This window comes from Hyperoodon ampullatus (assembly GCF_949752795.1).
Source record: "Hyperoodon ampullatus genome assembly, chromosome: 9".
Taxonomy (NCBI): Eukaryota; Metazoa; Chordata; class Mammalia; order Artiodactyla; family Ziphiidae; genus Hyperoodon; species Hyperoodon ampullatus.
This window is the reverse complement of record NC_136922.1, coordinates 42,657,514-42,682,628: the sequence shown is the minus strand read 5'-3', so window position 1 is coordinate 42,682,628 and position 25,115 is coordinate 42,657,514.

The window sequence follows — 25,115 nt, the reverse complement described above, 5'->3', positions numbered from 1 at the left end:
TAAGGAAGTAAATAAATTTGTTTTATTTAAGGAAGTAATTTAAACGTATATGAAAATGTGTGTTTGTGTGCCTGCATGCATTTTACTAGAGAAAACATTTATCCAATTTTAAAAGAGGTTCAAACCCCCAAAAGATAAAGAACCATTTACATAGACTATATTCCAGAATCTCTGTTGGCAAAAGAGTCATTGCTTTTAGACATTTTAAAATTACCAAACAAAAATACAAGACTGTAGTTATAATCTCAAGTATGTTCATGTAAGTCTGAAGTGTGGGAAATCATGCAGATTCTGATAGGGGATAGATAATTACAAGCAGCATGCAGAATATAATTGTAGGTGTAAATGCCAAGAACTGGGAGAAGCATGAACAAATGAGGGATCTACAGAGGAAATTAATTTAAAGGAATCAGTGTGCTTGAAATAGCAGGTTAGGTTCTTTCTCCCAGAGCAATTTTAGAGGAACAGTAAAGCATCAATCTAGTGAATGGTTAATTATATCTGAAAACTAAAACTCTATATATCAGTAAAAATCAGGTTATTTCCTTGGCCTGGAATGATCTATATCTTCCTCAACCTATTGCCTGTGGTTAGCATAAGAAGTAGCCAAAAAAATGATAATTTGAGAGTTATCATAAAAAGAAATACAACAAACTTCCAAAATGAAAAACCTTTTTTCTGTGTAAACTCAGGTTTGTAAATATTATCAAATTTAAAAACTGCCAAACATTTCCTATAATTTCCTGTTGTATTCCATTTGAAATAGATGCTTAATATATCTCCAAAGAGTAAACATCAGTGGACTATTATTCATTACTAGGAAATTCACAGACAGTAGGGTTCCATGTTTGATCAGTGACTTTTTGTTTTGTCACTTTCTTTCACATGTTTAGCTCAGTTGAGCCAGACTGTAGTTCCTAGAATAGGAGTTTGAATCAAATGCAAGATGCAGGCTTAGCTTTAAACCTGTTGCTTACCTCTTCTTAGTTGTCTATCAGTTCTGTTCTAATTGGTTTCGACTTATTGACCAAACCCTTCCCAATGCTATCTCATTTTTGCCCTATTTCTTTTTCTTTAGCTCTCCGGGCTCCTCTACATTCTTCCTGCTATTGAGCTTGGAGGTTCCCTTTTAACTTTTGGACTCTAATTTGTGCCTCTATTATGAATCTCTGGTGAGAAGTGACTTGCATGTTTTCAGCCATCTTCCCATACTTACAGTATGCCTAAAACGGCACCCCTAGTTACAAGATCTTATTTTCTTTTCAAGTTTTCTTCTTCAGTCACCTCCAATTCAACCTCATGTGTTAGTCCCTTTGCTGCCTACTTTAGTATGTTGGTTCTAAAATCATAATTTTCTCCCACTTACTGCTTCATATTATTTCATGTTATAATCCACTTGCTAATCATAAAAATTAGTTGTCTCTTATTCCTGACTCTATCTCTCCTTTCTACTAGTATTTGTTATTTATACAACATCTTTCTTTACACAGTATCTCTCAGAATTCAAATTTAACCCCTTTAAGAAAGAAGATACCGCTTTTGTCATTCCCTCATGTTTACTGAAACAGAGCTCTGCAAGTCACAGGGGCTCAAAAATACAGCAGCTATCACTCATTAATAACCCATTCTCATTTTCCAAATCTGATTGGATTTTGATTGATAAGATTTGATTTTGCCTGCAGAGAATACTTGTGGGGTTTATAATTTTACAGAAATGTAAGAATACTAATTTCTAAACTAAAATATATCTCTTCCTGATATATTGTTAAACTGAATTATTGATTGGGAATTCTTATGGGCCAGAGATGGAATAATTTCAACAGCAGTTTGAAAGGATGTTTGTAGGAAGTAAACAGCTAGAATGGGGCCTGAGAAGGAAGCAGCTATCATGAGTTAAACAAGTTGTACATGCCCACGTGTCGTATATTATTTTATTTAAAAGAAGTGTATTTATATTGAATGTTAATTATAATAGGAAGAGTTACATGTGTATAAAGTATTGCCTTTATTTTGGAAAGGAGAGAGAGAGGTAGGGGAGGTGGAAGTGAGGGTACAGATGTGAAGAAAATTAAGCCGCTGACTTTGTGTTTGCCAAAATGTCTAAGTTGAGAGGTTTTCCCTCAAAAAAATGTGTTACCATCACAGACATGCTATACTTTCTGCCACATCTTTAAGATACTTGCAATAAATATATGTCTGATAAGCGTTCTGAGAAATTAATTTGTAGGCTATATTGTAATTTTTATTATATACAAAATCTATGTTTTTTTAATAGATTTTAAAAATGTTATCCCTGAACTCTGACAAAATCTTAGATATATAACAAGGCTTTCTCCTGAAAGCCTATTATTGTGAAATAATTTATTCAGAAAACTTGCTTTTAGTTAAAAAAAAATTCAATTTATTAATAAAATCAGATTTAAATATATTAGTGTAATCTGTACTACTTGAATTTGTATATATATATTATCACTAAAAGCAGCATTATTACTGCAAAGTTGGTATTTTTTGTTAAATATTGAATCCTTTGGGAAGTGTAATAGTGAGGAAAAAAGTTTCATTTTATTTCCTCAATACATAGAAGCCAGAGCAAACATTTTTCTTAATATTTAGGAAAAAACTTATGCTAATCATATTTGCCTACTGACTGGATAATACATAAATGATTGTGTCTCACAACCTGGGAGAAAGAAGAAAAATTATTTTCCATCAAATGTGATTTTGAAATCCTTTATCTGCTTACTGTTCCACAAGTATTAAGCATCTCCTTAGAGCTCTGTAACACAAAATATAGTTATCTCTTTAGAACTTTGTAGCACAGACAAGCTAATTAAATAATTACTTTAGGGTTAAAAGAATCTGGAAATACTACTGAAATCCATTATGTGTAATCATTTATAAACTTTTTACAGTGTGTCAAATTGCTGCTTTGTTTCCATAGAGGATACTTTGGATGATCCTTAAGAAAATTCCAACATGGGATCAAAACATTTTTACATCTCTAATGAAATATATTTTTGTAAACGATCAAGAGGCCAATAAAAAAAACCAAGGCCGTCATTCTTTAAAGATGCCAACTTCCATCAGTGTGCTCTTGCCTGCAGGATAGCTCCATGTGTACACTGAGAGGAATTAAATTAGGACCATATGCGAATCCTCCACTTGAAACATTATTTATATGCCTGTCTCTATTGTCTATTTGGGGAAATAACTTTCTTTTTGTTTCCCTAATAAGGTAAAAGAAAGGCTTCATGAGAGCGAGGTCTAGGAGCTTTGCTTCTTGTATTAGCTTAATGTAAGTCAAGGCATGAGAAGTTCATTATGAAAGGGACACCCGTCTGTTTGATGCACAGGGAGTCTGAGTTAGTCCTGCATGGCGTTCTCAGTGATGAACCTGGAAAACACTCTGTTATTGTCTGCCTTAAGCCTGGAGAAGGCACCCTTCTAGCTCTGGGGACTAGGTTATTTGGATGATTGAGTTACAGTAGAGAGTATAACAGCTAAATGTAATTTGGACCTTGGATTGTATAAGAAATAGTCTGGTGAGACCCTTTATCTCTCTGTCTCTCTCTGTCTCTCCCTTTCTCTCTCACACACACAGACACACATGCTTTCTCTTTCTCTCCTGTGGTCTAGAAATTTCCATTACAAAACAATTAAATAATTAATTTACAGTCTAACTCAGCAGGTGAAACATGCTTAATTCTGGGACATCGTAAAGCAGCAGAGCGAGTGAGCCTGTGAATTATTTTGCTCAGCATTCCAAAAAAAATGCATACGGGAAAAATATTTTCACTTTTTAGTTAAAATGTTTATGTCAATACAGCATTAAATCCAAGAGTTGGTGAATTACCCAAAGGTGTTTTATGGTACCAAACTATTTCAGTGTGATCCTGGTAGTTTTGTAGTGAACTGTGGTTCCCTGCCCCCCACCCCCCTTTTTTTTTCTTTCCACTTTTCTGTAGGATGTTCCAAATAGCAGACAGAATGGACCTCAATAGTGTTTAGGTCAGCTAGACTGACAAGAAAAACCATGGTGAAACTAAGCTCAAGTAGGAACTTTTGCAATCTGAAGGCCGTTCTTTTTCAGCTCATTGAGTGTTTTAGTCATTTACTAGCCCTGTGTTGATGAATAAGTTCCAATACTATCCTGAGTCCTATGTTTGAGAGACTTGGCATTGAACACTTATGAGGAAGTGGGCGTGGACATGGTTGGGGCCAGTGACTTCTGAGGTTGGGAATACGGTGCTAGCCTCTCGTCTACCCATTCAGTTACTGAGTGCATCTTGGCTTGGAGCTTGCTATTCTTTGGGAGTCATTTGTCTCCTGTGGTTTGAGCAGTGAGCTACTGGGAAAAGGAGATTGACTTTCCTGCCCCAGCTAGGGCACAACATGTTAGCTGGATGCCTGGTTAAAAAGAGAACCCTGCAGCTGATGGGCCTGGAACACACAGTTGCAGTGCAGAGCTGCTAGTGTGCCTGTGAAGGTTCTCCCAGTAAACAAATAGAAAACACCATGACAGTTTGAGAGAAACTGCAGAAAAAGGGGAAAGCAGTTTATATTTCAGTGCCTTTGGCATTTTTTCTTGCTCTTTGAGCAAGAAACCCTGTATTTTCATTTTGCACTTAGAGCCACAAATAATGTAACCAGCCATGGGCATGGTTGTCAAGTTTCAAGCATGGTTTTACACTTAATATCTTTGTTGAATATTAGGTAACAATAGTAACTCCAGATTTACCCAAACCTTTAACACTTCCTTCTCGACCTTGTTCAGTCCAGAGAATAGATAAGAACTATGGTGCATAGAGGAGGAAGATGTAGTTAAAGTGGAGAAAGAAGTGATCAACAGTGACATGCCACAGAGTGAGGAGATGGCAGTAACTGGCCCACCATGGAGTTGACCTATTTGGCTAAAACTGGAGGGACATGGATAAGGGAGGGTGGGTGGAGAGCCAAGGGCCAAGTCTCCAGTCAGATTCACAATGGGATGTTATGAAAAGTTTTTTGTTGTCCAGGGGCAGGTTGCCCTGCTCTGCATAAATACTCCTTGGAAAATTGTCCACCATAGGAAAAAGAGAATGAGGGTTATATGAGGGAGGTACTTGGCATCAACAGTAATTTGCATAAATAGGAGGAATACTTATGGAGGAATATATAATAATGTTAGTGAAAAGTCTGGGATTGGAAAATGGAATAGTCTTTTCTTTTGGCTGGTGACATTTTCAGATTTTGTTAGGTCATCATTTGGGGTGGACCTTCACATCTGGTAAGGCAAAGAAAGAATTATAGAAATGAGAAACCACCTGAGGACTGGGTAACACTGATTAGGCTTGAAGACTATATCATTATAAAATATATTTCCTAAAACCTTGTGTGTGTGTGTGTGTGTGTGTGTGTGTAATAGTGATTGGAATAGGTATCTTGAAAGAGAAGGAATTATGTTGTATTCATTATAGTGTTGCCCAACACAAATGCAAGGAGACCGGTTTTGAAATCTCATAAAAACTTTATGGACCCCAAGCATTTCGGGGTATTGTTTGTTTTTTTTTAGAAGAGGAGACCCCTGAGCTTCTTGGCTTTCCTCCTGGACTGCTTGCTCGCTAAATATGTCTTTCTACATCTCTCTGTCATAGGAGAGACTTGAATAAGGATATTTTTATTTAAGCAGTATTTTAATACTTTTGCTTATATTTTGAATCAAATTCTCCTTTTTAATGCTTTGTTTATTTTTGAATGATTGATATATCTATACCTAATTAGAATTAGGGAGATTTTAAGATTCTACAGATAATAAACCTTCAAAAATATTTGTTGAATTTAAATAAATATGCAAAAAAAAACCCATGCTGTTAACCCCAATTAAAATGGGAGGTATCAAATTAGATTTCAGTTACTGATAATGAGGACAACAATTTTTTAAAGTGTAAATTTTAAACATAAGTCATTTAATATACTAAGAGATAAAGAAATGTGTTTGTTTGACTTATTTTAGCTAAGGTAAAACGTGACCACTATATATATATGATGTTGTAAGGTTTAGCGTACATTGAAAGCTACTTTTTTTTTTTTTTTTTTGGTTTTTAAATCAGTATATGTCTTCAGCAGGACCAATACTTCATGCTGTTAGATTGGGTACCTCCAGTTTCTAGATATTTCTTAACCGTGTATTTAGGCTTACAATACTCAATAGTAGGAAAATAAGAACGACTTTTATTCCATGACTTTTTTAAAACTCAACAATATGTCCTGGGAAAAGTACACATTGCTTGAATTCATGTTCTGAGTATGGAACTGACAGATTTTGATAGGGGAGGAATGAAGGATCTGGACAGATAGAATTTTGACCCAAAAGGGAATAAAGGGTAGAGAAAGACAGTAAAGGTAACTGAAGACAAACTGCCTACTGTATAATTTCCCCCCTGACTCCTAAATTCAGCAAGTCAGGTGACAAGTCTTTAATGGAATATTCATTCGTATCCTTATGAGACAAAATATTATAATCCACCAGGGGCCCTCTTAATCACTACCTGATATACTTTATGAAGGAAAGCCTCTAATCTCTCTCAAAAGGACTAGAAGAAATAAAATAACCCACCAAGTCCACCTTGAGATTAGTGGTCTTTTACTTTTTAATTTAAAATGTCTTGTGGAGTGAGATTATGTGAACCTCCTTCTCAGTTAAAATGTTCACATATTACTTGATTAGGTAATGAATGACTTTAATATCCCACAAAGCACTCATACATTCAAATCCTTAGGCTGCTTATGAACTTCTGACTTTCTGGCTTAATAACAGGAGTCTCAGAACATGTCTGATAGTGATTCATGTCTCTGAGGAGTTATAAAAAACAAAGCCAATTTTATGGAAGTCTTGGATCTATTGCTTTTCTCACTCTGTAGATCTAGGGTTCTCACACTGTGGTCTACAAATACGCTTCAGCAAGTCAATAAACACCCTGGAAATGTGCACTATTTGGAGTGCATACACTTGTGCTTTGGGGAACTATATAGATTTCATTGGCCACTTACAGGGATTCGTAACTAAAACTTTCAGATCTACGGCAGCAGGGTTTCACGGTCTAGTACTATTGATATTTTGAGCCAGATAACTTTTTTTTTTTTTTTTTTTGTGGTGGGTGCTGTCCTGGACCTTGTAAAATGGTAGGATGGCTAGCTAGGTCCGTGGCCTCTAAACATTAGTTGTCAATAGCAACTTTTTCTTTACACACCAGTGTTGGCAACCAAAAATATCTCCAGATGTGGCCAAATGTTCCCCGGGGACAAAGTCATCCCACATACTACACTGAAGTACAGATAGTGCGTGGAGGGTTTTTGGTTTATTTGTTTGTTTTTAACTAGCCTGTAATATTTGATTCAGTTCTTACTGCATCTGATTATAATTCCAGCAAGCAGCTCTATTAATCTCTAAAGCAAGCATAGTTAAAAAGCAACCTTTTCTTGTCTTTTGCCTTAGAGTAGAAGAGAAGGCAAACACAATCATTATAGCCTACCCAGGTGAGCCCTGGATTATGAAGTACTCAATTTTGAGACCAAAGACTGGGATTTTGGTCTTAGTCCCACCATTTTTAGCTGTGTGACATTGAGAATCTCCCAGCTGGGCCTTAGTGTCCTCATCTATGACAGATTATTAGTATTAACTAAACCTATTTGCATAGAGTGTTTGAGCATCACATGTGATTCTGAATGTGAACACACTCTATACGCTGTAGAGTGCTGTTTAAATATAAGGTGGTGTCATTAAAAAGCTATAGAAAGTGGCAGAAAAGGTGAATTGTGTTCTTCTTCAATAAACATTCATGGAGGGAACTCCAAAGTAGAGTGTATCCACTTCTCGATGTACTCAAAATGATCCATTTACTGACAGGTATACTCATTTTATCTCATCCTTTTGAATTTTGCTTTTGTGTATGTTTTGTAATACTAAAATATGTTAATACAGTATCACAAATATATATTGGGTGGGCCAAAATGTTTGTTCGATTTTTTCTGTAAGATGGCTCTAGTAGTACTTAGTTGTCTTTAACTTCGTTTGAAACAATTTTGTTAGATTGTATGTGACAGCTGTCATATCAGCATGCATTTAAAAAACATCAAAATTGGTGAATTTTTGTGTAGCCATTTTAATATTGAAGATGGAAGAAAAAAGCAACATTTTCGGTATATTATGCTTTATTATTTCAAGAAGGGTAAAAACGCAACTGAAACGCAAAAAAGATTTGTGCAGTGTATGGAGAAGGTGCTGTAACTGATCGAATGTGTCAAAAGTGGTTTGCAAAGTTTCGTGCTGGAGATTTCTCACTGGACAATGCTCCATGGTCGGGTAGACCAGTTGAAGTTGATCACGATCAAATCGAAACAATAATTGAGAACAATCAATGTTATACCACGCGGGAGATAGCTGACTTATTCAAAATATCCAAATCAAGCGTTGGAAATCATTTGCACCAGCTTGGTTATGTGAATCACTTTTATGTTTGGGTTCCGCATAAGTTAAGTGAAAAAACCCTTCTTGACCATATTTCCACATGTGATTGTCTACTGAAACATAATGAAAATGTTCCGTTTTTAAAACAAATTGTGACGGGCAATGAAAAGTAGATACTGTACAATAATGTGCAACAAAAGAGATCGTGGGGCAAGTGAAATGAACCATCACCAACCACACAAAAGGCCGGTCTTCATCCAAAGAAGGTGATGTTGCGTATATGGTAGGATTGGAAGGGAGTCCTCTATTATCAGCCCCTTCCGGAAAACCAAATAATTCATTCCAACAAGTACTGCTCCCAATTAGACCAACTGAAAGTGGCACTTGACGAAAATCTTACAGAATTAGTCAACAGAAAACGCATAATCTTCCACAAGGATAATGCAAGACCGTGTGTTTCTTTGATGACCAGGCAAAAACTGTTACAGCTTGGCTGGGAAGTTCTGATTCATCCGCCGTATTCACCAGACATTGCACCTTCGGATTTCCATTTATTTCAATCTTTACAAAATTCTTTTAATGGAAAAAATTTCAATTCCCTGGAAGACTGTAAAAGGCAGCTGGAACAGTTTTTTGCTCCAAAAGATAACAAGTTTTGGGAAGGTGGAATTATGAAGTTGCCTGAAAAGTGGCAGAAGGTAGTGAAACAAAAGGGTGAATACATTGTTCAATAAAGTTCTTGGTGAAAATGAAAAATATGTCTTCTATTTTTACTTAAAAAACCAAAGGCACTTTTTGGCACACCCAATTTATAAATGAGACGAATCACATATTAACAGTGTATGCTCAAAGATATTTTAATAATAGAGCTTTGAGCAGAAAATTTTGGAAACCTCTATTCTGGAAAACAGTTCTCTGGAGAACAGTGTGGGTTGTGTGTGGTTTGGGGTGGGAGCTTTTTTCTTGATATGACTGTAAATTATTGTATTAGCTTGTAAGGGATTTAATTAGAGGTTCTCAGGCTGGCTGATCATCAAGATCACCTGCAGAAGTTTCTTTAAAATTTGGCTAAACACTGTCCCAGATTTGCTGAATCAGAATTTCTGGGGTTAGAACACAGCCTCCATGGATGATTCTAATGTGCAAACCTGCTGAGAAATAACTTAAACCCTTAGCTGTTAATAAGGTAGCTATTAATTAACATCTTTACAAGTTTAGCAAATACAGGCCAGGATATATAAGAAGACTTCCATGGTGGAGGAAGGAAATGCAGGTAGGAAAGTGCAAAGAGAATCTTACATTTCTTGGAGGGTTTTTCTAGGACAAACCATGACCTAGGTATTTCTCTATATATATAACTTTAACCTCTGTGATGTAAAACAATAATGTGTTATTTTTGCACCTATGCTGTGGATTTCCAAATATTGGATAATTTGAAAATGCTATGAGTTACAGTTTCTGTCTCATTATTCTTTGTAGTGTTTAATCTTTACTGAGAAGTACTATTTCCTAGGTATTGCCCAGATATTATGGTGTGTCACCCTTCCTCTGGCATAAAAATCAATGTTTAATGAAAGGAAAATAGACTGCTAAGCCTGGAGACCCACAGGAAACAGGCTATTGCAAAGAATTGATCAAAAACTTCACTTGAAAAGTGATCTCTCCTCTCCATCTCTCTTCCTTCGTCTCATTTATCAAGTAGACACTGTATCTCCTTAAGAGCTTCACAAGAATTATGTAATTATGGATATGAAACCTGCTGCCATGTAGCTTCCTGCCCCTGTGTAGAGGTGATCAGTGTCGCCTTTGGTACAAGAGCCAGATCATTTGATAATAATGGATAAAGAGACTTTCTGGGTGATAGCAATCGAATAGCAGAATTTTCTTATACCTGGCAGAATCACTAAAAACTGTAGGTCAGTGGGTTCCTATGTATTTGCATTATTTTACAGATTAAAACATTTGGTTTTATGATGTGTGTTTGCTACAGTGTTTAAGAAAATTTATCTACTGAAATAGGAGAAGTAAAGAAGGGAGATGGGTGCGGTACGTTATAGAAGCAAGTAGCTTGTGAGATCTGTCAACAGTGAATAGCACACGTGTAAGATAAGAAGGGACGGAAGATGATACGGGTTGAACTGTGCCACTCGCCCTCTGTATTTGTCAGAGTTCTGTGGAGAAACAGTATTAGAAGAGTATCAGTAGAGAGGGAGGGAGAGAAAGAGAAAGAGAGAGGAATTTATTATAAGGAATTGGCTTTCACAGTTTTGGAGGCTGAGAAGTCCCATGAACTGCCATCTGCAAACTGGAGACCCAAGAAAGCTGGCGGTGTGGGTTCCAGTCTGAGTCTGAAGATCTGAGAATCAGGAAGGCTAATGGCATAGCCCAAGGGCAGGAAAAAAAAAAAAGACCTTTCAGTTCAAGCAGTAAGGCAGAGAGAGAGACAGAGAGAGAGAATTCAAATTTCTTCTACCATTTTGTTCTATTGGGGCCCTCAACGGATTGGATGATGCCCACTCACACTGTGGAGGGCCATCTGCTTCACCCAGTTCACCAAGGCAAGTGCTTATCTCTTCTGGAAACACCCTCCCTAACAAACACACTTAGAAATAATATTTAACCAAATATCTGGACATCCCATGGCCTGGTCAAGTTGACACATAAAATTAACCATCATACCCCCTCGAATTAATATGTTGGAGTCCTAACCCCCAGTGCCTAGAATGAGGCCTTATTTGGAAATAGGATTGTTGCAGTTGTACTAATTAAGATGAGGTCATACCAGCGTAGGGTAGGCCCCTCATCTGATATGACTGGTGTCCTTATAAAAAGGGAAAATTTAGACACAGAAACGCACATAGGGTAAACACCATGAGAAGATGAAGTCAGAGATCAGGGTGATGCAGAAGCCAAGGAGTGCCAAAGATGGGCAGCAAACCACCAGAAGCTGGGATAGAAACATGGCACAGTTTTTCCCTCACTGTCCTCGGAAGGAAACAACCCTCCTGCCTTGATCTTCTAGCCTCCAAAACTGTGAGACAATAAATTTCTGTTGTTCAGGCTGCACAGTTTTTGGTACCTCCTTTATGCTTTCCTAACACTAATACAGAAGGACTTAGACACTAAATAGTCATGAGTCATTTGAGGCAAATGAGCATGGAGAAAGATTCAGGAAGTGCTTGTACCCTCCCCTATGTGTGTTAGCCTCTCTCTTGCTCCTTGCTTGTTGCTGTGTGTTTAAGATTGATTCAGTAAGCTGTGGTGAATCAAGCGTTTTCATATGTTCTAAAAACCTTTCTGTTCTGCAGCATCTGGATGAGCTGGTCGGCTACCCAAAAGCCTCCTGTCACATTAACATAATTCCCCAGATTGGTAAACCCTTTATAGCATTTTTGATGGCCCCTGCTATCATTGTTTCTCATTTTTATTTCCGGGTTGTGATTTCATTTTAGGACATAGTAGTAGTGTGTCTGAAAGCATTGATTTGCTACCATGAAGTCCGATTTTGCTAAGAAACCATTCTACACGATGACAAAAATCTGTTCACAGTTTTAACTCTGCTTTAGATGTTTACGCTTCCACTTCACATTTTTAAACTCTTAAAATATAGCCACAGAGAAGCCTGAAAGTCCATAGAAATAAGTTTTGTGAGGAATATTCTGCATCTGTTTACATGAAGTGATGTTTTCAGAGGTGCTGTTGGCCGAATTCATTTTCAGGGCCTGTCTGATGCTGTTTAAGTTCTCCATTTGTAGACCCATTGTATATTATACCTGCCCATCTTCCCTAGGAATTTTTCACTTTATATTTGCTTCTTCTCTTTTATATGTAACTGCTCACAGAAGCCAGGAAGGGATATCATTTGGAGGTTTGCTTACTATTTGTAATTGGAATTCTCTGGAGGCAGGGGTCAAATTAACTCATGGGTTTGATCCTAGCAATTTACCTTTCCACTCTTTCTTTCTTCTATAAGTAGGAATTTACCATTCAAGCATGCTATTTTAGTAAGGGATAATGGAAGCTAATGGTCTGATTGCTGATGAATCTGAGCGTGATTAAATGGTTTAGAGTAAAGTTCACCCTTCTCTAGTGGTGAAAAGGCCTTGCATTACTAAAATACAGTAATGACTGATTGATCTCCTGAAACAGTCTTTACATTGGGGCAGGATAGTTCATCTCATGAATTTGTTTTTTAGTCATTTACAAAAAGTTATTTTGTAACTCAGCCAGAAGCATGTTAGTTGAGCACTTAAGTCCAAGAGTCAGAGTTGGGAATTCTGTCTTTAGCCATAGCATCTGTGTGACCTCAGACCAATTACTTAAGCCCATAGGCCCCATGCTCCTCGTCTGTGAAATAAGGGTCACGAGACCACTCACCTTACAGGGATGTTACAAAGATTAAATTAAATAAAACACAGAAAATTCTCAGCACAATGTCTGCATGTTGAAAGGGCTTGGATAATATGCTACCTGTTGTTAATTTTTACTTTCTAATACTTAGTTCAGTTTAGCATTTTATTTCTTTCTCTTTTTTGTTATTTATTTATTTATTATTGATATTTATTTCTCTTTTTGAGTGAGGTACTCGGATTACAGTGATGTCAAATACTGGCCCTTCAATAAAGATTCTTAGAATCTGGTTAAGGAGAAAACACATAAGAAATTATTCCACTGTACTAAGATAAAGGCATGCAGTGGGTACACTGTACAATGTGGGAAATCAGGAAAGGTCTACTAGCTAATCCTGAAAGCTAAGTTAAATATAATCAGGGGTTAGAAGGAAATAGCTTGAGCAGAGATGAAGAGCCATGTACCACCATGCTTTATGCATGTAAAAAAAATTGCTGAATTCCTGAGAGCAAGACACAAGATGGAGAGAATAAGAAGTGAGTTGGGAGAAGTACCCTCGTGGTGATGCTCTTCTCAAGAGTCTGGACTTTAAGCTGTGAGTGATAGAGACTCAGTGAAGTCCTTAAGCAGGGCTGTGCCATGGTACTCTCTGGGTGATATGGAGAGGATGGATTTCAGGGAGCCAAAGCTGAGATAGAGATACACTTGTCAGAAGAGATAATGTCCGTTTGCATTGAGGCAGCCACAGTAGTGGGAAGGAGCAGGTGATGGGTGTGAAAAATGTTTAGGAGGTAAAGAAGACGGATGTGGTGACTGGCTGGAGTGTGGAACAAAAAGATGTAGGATGAATTCAGTTTTCTGGCTTGATTAACAGGGTAGATGGTGCTGCTATTTACTGAGGCAGGAAACACAGGAGCAGAATAAGGAGGTGGGGATGAGGGTGGGGGAACTTTGATGACGTGTTGCCTGTGGCATCTTTTCTCATGAGACATCCAGAAGTATATAAGGATCTGAGAGTGAGAGTAAGCGACTTAAATAAATGAAAAGGAAGAGCTGCTTATACCGTCTGTCAGTTTCCTAGACTCCAAGAAGAAATCATACTTGGATCTAAACACAGTTATCTAAAACTCACAGCAGGTAGAACTCTTGAGCTTTATAGTGAAGAGGACTATCATTTATTAATGATTGTGTTTATGCTAGACCTCTCTGCTAATCCTGTTAGTTTTATATATTTACTACTTTATCTAATAGATACACCTACCATAACTACTCATTTTATCTAACGATTTTTAGTTACTCTTAGTTTTCTTTACAGATTTCTCATTTTTATCTTCTTAGGTGGAAACCCCCCAAATTTCATCTAAATATTCGCTTTAAAAAACAAATTAAATTAAACCCAACGTATATTTATGAGGTACTGAAAGGAATGGTATGAAAACAAAACATAAACATTTTGTACCTTTACAAGAAACATATATTTTCAATCATTGCCTCCAATTATATTAAAACTCTCTTTCCCTTCCAATTTTCTGGCTACTTTAATAAAAAATTTCATCCAGTTAATCTCAGAAGTTCTAGTAGCCCCATTAGTGGCTGATTGTGTTTTAAGAACCTTGGAAAGTGGAGAGCGCAGGCTCTAATGTTTCTCTTTTCTCCTTTTTCTGGATTTAGTTCCCTGGTGTTTGGGATAAGAAGGAAGGACTGGAGAGGTTATCCTACATAATTGGTTTCCTGTTTTTTTTTTTTTTTTTTTTTGCGGTATATGGGCCTCTCACTGTTGTGGCCTCTCCCGTTGTGAAGCACAGGCTCCGGACGCGGAGGCTCAGCGGCCATGGTTCACGGGCCCAGCCGCTCCGCGGCATGTGGGATCTTCCCGGACCGGGGCACAAACCCGTGTCCCCTGCATCAGCAGGCGGACTCTCAACCACTGCGCCACCAGGGAAGCCCTGGTTTCCTGTTCTTGCTCTTGGTCTCACTCTGCTTTGCTCTTGCTCTGCTTGGCTCTGTCTCTACCTGCTCTTGTTAGACTGTGTCAGTGTGGCCCTAAAATGCAGTGCATGGTTCTCTCGAGTAGGGCTTAGCTTTACCTTTGAGCCCTCCATGGAGCGTCATGTCTTCTTTATTCTCTGGGAGAGATTATCTTACTTGGGCTGTTACTTCCTGAGAATACAACTTTGTCCCCCTCTTTAAACTTCCATGATCATTTACCCGGAACCAAGTTAACACTGAGTTCTTCTTCTGTGCCCTCTCAAACAGAAGTTGTGGGTTGCCCCCATTTTATTCCCAGGTTTATTTCGCTATGATTTCTTTGCCTGCTGGCATCAGCTGCTGAAACGGCCTTCTGTCTCCAGGAACTTACAGATATGTGTCAGGACCAGTCTTATGTTTACATACACACCTAAACTACAAGGAACACATGACAAGGGCCCCCAACAGTTCTCCCCTGTTCTTTGCTGCCAATGACAGTAGCATGATGAACATACAAAGTTTGCATCTCTTAGAGCAACCAGCTGGGGAGAAGTAATAGGTTCCTCTTTGCAGTCTTACTAATCTTTTCAAGTGCATCTCTCAGAACTTACTCTGTTTGCCTTTGGAAAGGGAAGCACGGCCATAAACATTGTACTTGGCATGTGGCACCTGACTGAGGTGTCAGTTCCCGTGTCTCACCCAAATCCATGCATCTCCCTTGTTCTTTCCTTATATACTAATAGGAAGTGGGTGGTTGATGGCAGTAGTGCCAGTTCTGCTACCTCTCAAAAAGACCTTGGAAGATGTCTGGCCCCATTGTTGATGGCTTTCTTTAGAATGTAGGGTATTTGCTTTAGAATGTATGTTTCTTTATCCTAAGCTTTGAGCCTTAGCCACAATTCCAGGATAACAGGAAATGTTCCATTCAACTCCCTGTTACCAAATTTAACACTAAAACAAACTTAGTATGATTTGAGGAAAGAGCTATTTACGGAACTTCGCCCAGAAGATGTATCTCGAGCACTGCAAAAGGTAATCCTTTCTGAGGAAACCACATCCACTTGACAAGAAGTCAGATGCTCTTAGGGAATTTGGTTAATGAACAAGAGTAGAAAAGACATTATTAGGAACAGCAGAAAATCAGGGAAACTTTAGTGGAAAGATGAATAGCCTAGGGATTGGTCTATTAATCTTGTTTCATTACTCAATTGCCTTGTGAACAAGTGGCTGTAATTCTTTGATCTTTGTGGTCTTTCTCTGGAAAGGGATGAAGATCTTAAGATAATCTTAAAATGCTGTAATTCTAGGACTCAGATTTATGATTTTAATAACTTTCCAAGTGGAATATGGAGGATGAGGGTGGACTTTGTTAAAGTTGGCCTCTGAATAGTCATATGAGGCAGTTCTTTAGATCTGTTCACAGCTGGATTTTATTATATTAATTTGGTTAAACTTGGAATTAAATTGTTCCAGGCCAAATTTTATCAATCCCTACAGGACACAGAGACATTAAGTAAATAGTCATTTTCAGTACCATTAAAGAGCTAAAACACCATTGAGAGATGGCTAATCTACACATAAGGGTAGGCCAGGCACTAAGAAAATCTGGCTTAATAAGTAAGTAACAAGCAGTAACAATAATTGTTCCTAAAAGTCAAGAGATTGAGAATGAATACATCAGAGTAGAACCAATTTTTATATCTAAAATTACACCCCCCCACAAAGATATCTACATCTATACATCTCTATAATTACATCTATGTCTATTCTGAATTTGAGTTTCTAGCCTTTTAAAGTAACTGATTTTAGGGCTTCCCTGGTGGCGCAGTGGTTGAGAGTCCGCCTGCCGATGCAGGGGACACGGGTTCGTGCCCTGGTCCGGGAAGATCCCACATGCCACGGAGCGGCTGGGTCCGTGAGCCATGGCTGCTGAGCCTGCGCGTCCAGAGCCTGTGCTCCGCAAGAGAGGCCACAACAATGAGAGGCCCGCGTACCGCAAAATAAATAAATAAAAAAACACACACACACACAAAAAAATAAATAAATAAAAAATAAAGTAACTGATTTTATAGTAAGGTTTTAGTTGATCTTTATTTTCATATTCTTTGTGATGTACCTTGATCTCCTAAGATTTCTATAATGAAAATGTATAAAAATTTTAAAGAAGGGAAAATAGCTTGTATTACTGTAGTTAAATTTTTATGGCTTTCAGTTTTTTGGAAAGCAACTGAAAACAGTCTCTACTATACTAACAAGATAAAGATGTGAGAGAAAACTACATTCATGTAGAAGTGCTAGATATCTTCTACTAAAATTTAAAATGAACATTTTATCTCCTCATATCATAATAAAACCTCATATTTATTTAGTGATTAACAGTTTAAAAGGGACTCTCATAGTGATCATTTTATTTATTCTTCACAATATGTGCTCTAGGAAAATGTAATATTCATTGATTTATAAATGAGCAAAGGGAGCCTGGGTGATTAAATGATTTGATCAGTTATGAAACCAAGTGTCAGAGGTGAGCCTTAAAATGTCCTTCTAATGCCATACCAATTGCACTGTCTCAGCTGCCCTCTTGACAGTATTTAGTGCAAAACACAAGGGCATGGCATCCTCATTCTCCCAGAGCATCTTTATTTGTAATTATATGTCAACAGCAATGACATTGAGTTAACACTGTCCCTTTGAATGACTTGTCATGCAGAAGAAAAAAAAATCCTTCTACCTTCAATGTTGTTTTGAACTGCTATGAAAATCTATAATTATAGTTTAATTTTTCATATGTTTGTTTTATTTCTTCAGCTCCTAGGTTGGAAGCAAATAAGGGCTGAAATTGTTCTTCTACATATGCTGTCAGTCTTGAGCAAGTTATAGATTTTTTTCTATTCTTGCTTACGACTATATCATAGCATATTAATTGTAATTTCATAGATTGTAAAATGCCTAGAATAAAGTACGAACTCCATAAATATGGCTATTATCCTTATGTTAATTAGTGCTTCTTAAGTGGGTTCTGGGTTATTATGTGTGCTTTTTTAAAAAGCATGTGTTAGGAGTTCAGAGCATTTGCTATTTCTAAAAAGATTTAGTTCGAAATATCAGCCCTGGAAACACTGACCATCTAAGAGACGCCTCTGTCTAAATTGTGGTATTTTTGCAAGTTGGAGAGCCAGGCCCAGGCTGTGGTGATGTCATCAACACAATGAATGTCAACCTGAGACACCTCTTAGGACAAGATTACAAGAGTACAGGATTTTCCAAAGTGAAATGCACTTTTGAGTGTTTATTTCTGTAAGTGAGAAATTATGATTTAAATTATTTGATACTATATCCACTGTAATGGTGAGAAGAAACATTCTCTTCTTCTCTTTACTGATTCTTGAAATTGTTAAAACTTCCACTCCAGATATAAATGAAAAAATGTACGCACATATATGTAAATGTGTATGTATGCATTTAATCTAATTAACAATTGCGTTGTAATCTTTTTTTTAACAAGTGGAGAATAAGAAAATATATCTTTGGTTCAGTGTCATGGAAGACAGTTTTAACAAGCACAGAATTTAAAAACAGTAAACTCTTTCACACTTCTCTATCTCTTTAATCATTCCCAGTTTGCCTAACCCTAGCCATTCATTTCCCTTTTATGTTCTACCTTGTTCTCAGCCAAAAGGAGTCAGCTCAGAGACAGGTTTCTGATGTTATAAGGAGAGAAGCTGACTTGCATTCTAGTTTGTTCTTCATGCTAAGAAGCATCTGTGTTTTTCTCTCTTTGATTTTCCTTTAAAAGATCTTTCTGTGCCCTCATATATACTCTACCTTTCAGGGAGTTGAAGGATCTCACACATCTTCTTTAACAAGAAGGAAGTATTTGTCATTCCATTCATTCATTCATGCCATGCAATGAAGATTTACTGAGCAATTTCAGACACCAGGCATTGTTCTCCTCCCAGGGACTGATCTGTTAAAAAAAAAAAAAAAAGAGAGAGAGAGAGAGAGAGACCCAAATATCTATCCTATGGAGCTTCATATAGGGAGACAGACAATAATTAAGAAAATTTGGTAAAATATATAAGATTACATCAGCACTAAGAAAAAGAAATCAGAGGACAGAAAGTTAAATGGGAACTTAGAGTTTACGGAGGATAGCCTGAGAAGATCTCTCTAAAAATGTGAAATTTAAGTCAAGATTCAAAGGAAATATGAGTGTAAGCCACAGGATAACTAGAAGAAAGTATTAAAAAACTTTATTCACTTCACAAATATTTATTGAATGCCCAGAAAATGTGAGAAATATCATGGCAAACTACCTAGACTACATTCTGTCCTCTTGGAGCTTGAAATTTAAATTTTAGAAATGTCTCATCTATCAGATCTCCCGGTTGATTTAGACAACTTATAATTAATAGTCTCACATAGATTTAGAACTGCTTAAGAAGTATATTTAAAGAGAAAACTAAAATTAGAATTTAATGAATAAGGATTTAACTAGAGATTATGCTTCAAAACCAATGTCAAAATGTTCTAATGATGGGGGAAAAAAAAACAGAAAGCAAAAATCAGTAATAAATGTTGAACTTGGAGTCAATGGCTTTGGTTACTGGTACCAGTTCTACCTCTAACCAGGTGTGCTATAAAAATGCTGACAGGTCATTTCAGGAGGCTAGATGAGTTGCTTCTGTGATCCATTTAAAAAAAAAAAAATCTGGGAGTCTATGGTTTTATAATGAACAGCATAGAATGAAAAGCATTTCACTTTTTGTTTTAAAATACTCTTTAATGAGGCATATTTGACATATAACATTATATTAGTTTCAGGTATACAATATGATGATTCAATATTTGTATATATTGTGAAATTATCACCACACTAAGTCTAGTTAACATCCATCACCACACATAGTTACAATTTTTTTTCTTGTGTTGATAACTTTTAAGATGTACCCTCTTAGCAACTTTCAAAGAGTCAATACAGTATTAATAACAGTCACCATACTGTACGTTACATCCCCATGACTTATTTATTTTATAACTCTCAGGTTATATCATTTGATCTTCACTCATTTCACCCATCTTCTTCATTTAAAAAAATTCTTGAATCCTGCATCATTATTAGGAAAACTTACACTTGGTTTTGTGATACAAGTTCAATCAATCATAATGCACAGATCAAGACTACAACTCCTAGAACCATTACCATACGTTTCTTTTGTCAAGACTTTCTTCTGCTTTAAAAGCATTATGGGTCCTCAGCAACTGAATTAAAAAAAAAAAAAAGATTTTGGAGAAGTATTCAACTTTTCTCACTATTGACCTCTGAATTTGCTCCGTGTGGCGGGGGAGAATTGGGCTGGCAGTGACTGGAGACTGGGCGGGAAGCATCTGGAGGCCATGGAGCTCAGTGAAAGTAGGCAGTCAGAGAGCTTAATGTTAACTCTGAACTCTTTTTGACTTTGCAGGAAATCTTTACAAACCTTTCCTTTGCTCTTGATTTTATGAAATGCAATTTTATCTTTTGCAAGGCTATTTTTTGTACACTCAGTGGATGGTAAATAAAGTGTATTATTCTATTTCTACCTCAAAGGAGGGAAATAATATCAAGTTTAAATGACTCTTTCTAAGGTCTCAGAATTAAAGGCAAGGCTTGTATTTTTTGTTTTGTTTTCATTTAGGACAAACTTTATTTTAAGCAGGGAATAGAAGAGTCAACAAAACAGACCACTTGCTCCCCCTGTCAGAAGCAAGTCATGCAGCAATTGCTCCATGCTGCTCGAAACTTCTGTTAACTGGTCTCCTAGACCCCAGTTTCCCTCAGTTCTCCTCCTCTCCTACCTTGTCCACTCCTTCTCTATTTCCTCAGCTGGTTCCTCGTGGCTCTAATCTTTAAACATTGGTGTATCTTCAATCCACAGAGTTTCTTTCTTTCCTCTCATCACAAATTTCCTGACTTATGACTCTTTTCCAAAGTCTTTAAGTGCCATCTATACATTGGAAACACCAAGTCCTGACTTTTCTCCTGAACTTCAGACTTATATATGTGGCTCAAAATTTCCATGCAAATGTCCAATAGACATCCTCAGCTTAACAGGATCAAAACCAAATTCCTGATTTTAACTCCAGCACTTGTGCACAGTCTTCCCAACCCCATTTCAATTAATCAATATTCTGTTGTAACACTTGCCCTAGGGAAAAATTAGGATAATTCCTGATTCTCTTCTTTATCTCATAACCTACTTCCAGTCAGTCAACAGTTTCGTATCAGCTCTAATGCTGAAATATATCCAGATTCTAGTGACTTCTCTTCAGTTTATCTCTATCACCAAGCCACCTCCATCATCTCTCCTAGAGAATTATTGAAATGAGGCAGAGTTTGTACTTGAATCCATATGTCCTGACTTTAACCCAGGGCTCATTTTAAGCAACAAGAAAAGATAAGTGGAAGAATCATTTGGACTCAACACACTGGACTCTCCTGGAAAGGCAGAGGGCACAGGGAAATCTTAAAACATATTCTCACTAAAGAATAGGTTCTTATGCCTTTAAACAAAGACTTCTTAGAGATTTCAAAGGAATTGCATTATAACAAGATAAGAAACACATTTTTTTTAGAAAGAAAATTACTGTGTTTAATCCATGTTATATATAAGTGGTGCTGTATATAAGTGGTGTCAGAAATCAAAACACAGAATGGATTGCTCAGGACTTTGTATTCCCAAGAATTCATTTGAAGTAAACTCTGCTGGGGAACAAAACTTGGGAAAACAAAGGCTACATTAGGGATGGAGGAAATCCTCAGCTCTGCTGTTCATCCACCAATGAGGGGAGATTCCAGGCAGCCTAAGCATCTGGGGAATTCAGCTGCCTGGGATTATGGGCATTAAAACCCCCTCCTCTCAATCACCTCCTCCCCCACACAAGCACAGAAAATTTCACACTAAAGATGTCGGTAGCAGCTGTGAAAGTGTCTAACTATTAGAAGAGAAAGTGGAGAAATAGGAACCTTTGCATGTTATTTTACTTCCTAGTTGCCAATAATGTCTTTTATGGAAATTAAAAAATCATATGAATATTCAGATGTATAAACTCTATAGACGTAAGATACTTTAGGAATTAAAGGTTTTCATATAGCTATGGTTATATTTCTGTAACAAATATTACTCCATATGAAATTTTAAATTTTTTAATGACTCCACCACTTCCCCTTGCCTCATTATCCCAGAGTGGAGTGGAAAGGTGTCTGGGAAGATACCTATTTCTCCTAGGCTGCCGTATACCAAATGAGATAAAGAAACGGGGGCGGAAAAAACGTAGGCCGAGGTTGGAGTGAAGTGCAGGGTATGTGGCTGAAGATATTACGTGGGTCAAATGAATACTTGAAATATTCCACATCCATTAGTATAGTTTCTACTTGTCAGATCTTTTTCTCTTTTATGCAAGTCATATAAATACAGTCATTTTAAAAGATGGCAGTAGCAGTAAACAGAGAAATTCCTATCTTGCCTCTGAGTCCCTTGTTTTTTGCAATTAACGGTCTGGGACTATGACCCTTTGAAGATATTAACATCTTAATGGCGTTTCCGAAGGGATGATGCAAGAGAACTATTATTTATGGTATTTCTACTATGTGCCATTCTCTGTATTTGACTGTTTCTATAATCATAACTTAATCCTCATACAATTTTGTGAGGTAGATCTTTTAATGCTCATTTCATAGTGGAGGAAACAGAGGCTCTGAGAATCCAGTCTTTCAGATGGTAAATGATAGATGACACACTGCTCCTGATACAACCCTGCTCAGTAAGGAAGATCAAAGTTGTCTGGGGAAGCAGGGAAATGTCAAGCTTCCATTTTCCATCTCACTCTTCAGGGGAAGTCCCAACAATTTTTCCTGTGATAATTTTCATAGGCAAGTTCACAGGACTGAAAAAGACGTCTAAGATTAGTAAGTGAGAATAAGGAAGGTTTTCCCTGTTACATTTATGCACATATTACATTTTCATGTGTGTGTACATGTGTGTCTGTGTGTGTGGATATATATGTAAAACTTTCAAAACAAGATAATATTTTTCTTTTGATGTAATCTGTGTCACTCATCTTCTCTCTTTACTGGTTCAAGATTGTGGTAGAATGGTGAATCACTGGATTTAGGTCCATCAACCTTGTAAGAATCTAAATTGTTTTGTGCTTTTCCTCCATTATTTTCTCCTAGTCTCTTCGATCATGTAAGTGGTAGAATGATGTATAGTCTTTCCCCTGCACCAGTTTTTGATCTATCGTTTCTTATTATAGTTATCATCCATTCCAGATGAGCTGCCAATTCTTTTAGAGTTGTTAGTGGAAACAGTTATAAACTGTTCTCTTTGTATCTATGCAATCAGCGGTAATGTCTGCTAGAGTGGTTTGTCTGCTGAGAGCAGCTAGGAAGGGTGACTACAGGAGATGGGGTGTGGCAGCCTCCTATAGTCAACAACTCTGCTTTACAGCTCCCTCTAGTGGCACACTGAGGTATGCCCCAGGGTATAGCAGAAGAATTTTGGCAATTTTGTGGGGGAAATGTCTGAAAAGAAAATTAGGAAACAAGTCTTTTGAAATCTCCTTAGTTGTTTCATAAGAGAAAATATATCTGTGTATTTCTCAGGAATAAATATAATATGATATGTATTTGCCCTTAGTCAAATATAATATGATATGTATTTGCTATATATTTTTCCAGCATCACTTGGGATTATTTTGGCCAATAAAGGGAATAATCATTAAAAACAAAACAAAGAAAACTTGGATTATTGGAACTTCATCTTCTTAAATCTTGGTTAAACATCAAGTTTCCTGAATTGAAGAATTTATTCTTTTCAGTGCATTTATATTTAATTGAATATGGAAATGTGAAAAATACGAAACTTGTTTTAAATAGCAACACATATATGAAACATTTCCCAATGTGAGTGACAGGCAGTTAAATCTTCTTTGCATAAACTTGAACGTGAAGTGGAAACCAACTGATTCTTTGAAGACCAAGAAGAAAGAAAAATGAGCTATTTAATCTTTCTGTTGCATGCTGTGGTCCTTGGAACAGGGAAGACAATTGATGGGAAATCAGGAGAACATAACTGTTCATTTTTACGGTGCTGTTAATATTATCTAAATGCTAATCTTTTAAAAAAGAAAGAATATTAGGAAAGGAAAGAAACCACCTTCTTAATGGTGTGGGTCACATTTGTCATTACAGATCAGCAGTAGTGAACATCTTGAGTGTTTAAATAGTCTTTTCTGGTGTGGCATGCTGGCCCTTTATAAAAACGTTGTATCTCCATAGAATATAATATTGTAGTAATTTATACTTTACATGTGTTATACCCTGACACAGAAAAAATCACAAATATAATCAAATTTTTCTTTCTATAGGTACTGTGACTTCATAGACTTATAAAGATTTGTTTTCCTGGTTCATACATCTAGACCCTTTCCTTAATAATGATGATTCACTAAGAGTCAGTTCCAGGTATCTGTTTTCTTGTATCTTATATCCCACCGTTGAACTTTCACCTTTGAATCTATTACCCTTCCCAAGACATTTTCTGCCAAATAAATTTCCTTGGTAACAGAAGAAAAAGTTGGGTGCTGAGAACTAAGAATGTGATGTACTAAATGAAAGAGAAAGATTTTAAGTTGAAAAATCTTTGCATTTTCAAAATCCTAGTAACTTAATACCAAATTTTTTCCTGTAAAATGTCTTTTAAAATGATGTCTTTTTAACATGAGTTTTGGATATATTTATATATTAATACACCAGGCATTTTTTTAGAGCCTATAGACACTGGTGACACAAATAAATAGATTTCTGCCTTTAAAGAGCTTGAAATATAGTTAGGGGTGTAGGGTTAGGCTAAACAGATAAAATAACTGATACAATCAGGTAAGTACGTGCTATATTAAAGGTAAATATAAAGTGCTGTATTCATTTCTAGGGCTGCCATAACAAATTAACACAAACTGGGTGGCTTTTTCCCCACCCTAACTTCAGTATGATTTCATCTCAACATCTTTAATTACATCTACAAAGACCTTATTTCTGAATAAGGTCACATTCTCAGATTCTTTGTGGGCGTGAATTTGGAAGAGAAACTCTTCAACCCCCTGTAGTTGCTGTGAGTAGATGAAAGAGAGTTTCTTAGTTCAGCCTAGTCTATATGGGGATGGGAGAGTCAGGAAATTTCTTGAAGCAAAGGATACTTAAGTTTAATTGGAAAAGGTGAGATTAAAGAGATGGCGAGTAATCAGATTGTTTGTGGAGGGTTTTATCTGGCACACTGAAAGGTGTGTATTTCATCCAGTAACTTGGTGCTTC